Source organism: Penaeus monodon, chromosome 40, assembly GCF_015228065.2.
Source record: "Penaeus monodon isolate SGIC_2016 chromosome 40, NSTDA_Pmon_1, whole genome shotgun sequence".
Lineage (NCBI taxonomy): Eukaryota > Metazoa > Arthropoda > Malacostraca > Decapoda > Penaeidae > Penaeus > Penaeus monodon.
The window spans coordinates 16,523,036-16,525,535 of NC_051425.1; the positions used below are offsets into that span (position 1 = coordinate 16,523,036).

General features: G+C 25.6%; 1 protein-coding gene across 1 annotated transcript in view; it reads left to right on the forward strand.

Annotated features, from left to right (window-relative positions):
- LOC119598125 (tubulin--tyrosine ligase-like protein 12) overlaps nt 1-2,500 on the forward strand; it is a 26,957-nt gene that overhangs the window by 1,076 nt on the left and 23,381 nt on the right. The gene's annotated exons all lie outside the window — the stretch shown is intronic.

Below are 2,500 nucleotides of genomic sequence, written 5' to 3' on the forward strand. Positions count from 1 at the left end.
TTTATAATATATAAAATTTAATTTATTATTATTTAATATATATATATATCTTTATGAAAAGATAGATTAGAAAAGGATAGATAGATTGATTATACCACCCTAAAATTTTATCAATAATTATATAATATTTATTATATATATTATATATATTTTATATATAAAATTTAAATATATTTTATGATATTATATAATATATATTAATATTATATATAAATATATATTTATTTATTATATAGAATATAAAAATGTTTTAAATGTAGTATATAATATTTTTTAATTATTTTATAAAAATTTAATTAATATATATTATATATATTATTATATATAAAATTATATATATTTTATATATATAATTTTAATTAAATAATATATATTTAAAACACCCAAAAACATTACAAGGGGACCCAACACAACACCACCCCAACCCACCCACCACCCAAACACACCACCCACAACACCACACAAAATATATATAATAAATATAATATATATTATATTATAATATATAATATATTATAAATATTATATAATATATATATTATATTTTGTGGTGTGTTTTTGGGTGTTGTGTGTGTGGTGGTGTTGTTGGTGTGGTGTGGTGTTTGTGTTTTTGTGTGTGTTGGTTGTTGTGTGTGGTGTGTGTTGTGTGTGGTGTGGCGGGGGACAAAATATATTCATATATATGTATTATTTTAAACCTATTTTTTACATAGGGTAATAAAACACAAAACCCCCCAAACCAAAAAAAAACACAACACAAAACCCACACACAAAACCCCCACCACCACACACAACACACCACCACACACCCACACACACATACCCAAAACATTTATAGGGTGAAATTATATTTAATATATTATATATATATTTTATATATAATTAAAATAATAATATATATTATATTAAAATATAAAAACACCACCCATATAAAATTATTAAACAAACATATTTACATACATACCATCCAAACAACCCACCCACACATACACGAAACCATATGGGGGTGTGTATGTGTGTGGTTGGTTGTGGGTGTGTTGTTTTGTGTGGGGGGTGTTGGTTTTGGTGTGTGTGTGTTGTTGTGTGTGTGGTTTGTGTTGTGTGTGTTGTGGGTGTGTGTGTGGTGTGTGGTGTGTGGGGTGTTTTTGTGGTTGTGTGTTTTTGGGTGTTTGTGTGTGTTTGTGTGTGTGTGTAATTTTATTTTATATAATATATAAAATATATATATATTATTATATAATATATATATATAATAATATATATATTATAATATATTAATATATATAATAAAAATTTATATATATATTTTATATAATATTTTTTATTGTGGTGTGTGTGTGGGTTGTATGTTTAAAATTATTATTGGTATGTATATATAATAAATTTTATAATATTAAAAATATTAATATATTATAATTAAAATATATAATATATTTATATTAAGTAAAAAATTTAATGAAACCCCCAACCCCACACAACAAACCCCACAACCCCACCACACAACAAACACCCACCACACCCACCACACCACACCCCAACCCCACACACAAATATTATATATTATATATATAATATATTATATTTTAATTATATAATATATATATTTTATATTTTTTATAGTATTATAGATATATGTATAATGTGTAAAAATATAATGCACAACCACACCACCCACCCCCCACACGCAACGCCACGCAGGGGCAACCCCAAACCCCACACACACACCCCCAACACCCCCAACCACCACCCACACACACCCCCAAAACACAACACAACACCCACCCCACAACCCAAACCCCACAACAACACCACAAAACCAAACCCCCCACACCCCAAAACCCACACAACACCCCCCCCAACAATTTATATATAAAATTATATATAATAATTTTAAAAATTATATATATATATATATATATATTATAATATATATAACACACACACAATCCCAAAACCCGCACCAAGACATATATTAATTTATATTTATTTTATATAATTTTATATATTAATTAATATATATATTAATATATATAAATAAAATTTTATATATATAAAATAAAACACACAACCACACAACACCACCACACACACACCAACACACCCACATAAAATAAATATTATATATATTATAAAATTTTTATATATATATATAATAATATATATTATATATATATACATCAAAAAAATACATAACACGCCACACCAACAAATATATATATTTTAAATATAATATATATTTATATATATTATATATATATATTATTATAAAATATATATATTTTATTTTTTTTTTTTTTTTTTTTTTTTTTTTTTTTTTTTTCTTTTTTTTTTTTTTTTTCTTTCTTTCAACGGGTGGTTTCCATTTTGGCCCGCGTGGTCCCACAGCATGATACTTAATTGTAGTTTTTCATCTTGTGATAATTTTTCTTGGAGTTGAGTAGGGTGGTAGGGGTCCCCAGTTCCTTTTTTTCCACGGGAGTGCCGGGGGTTACCTTTTAGG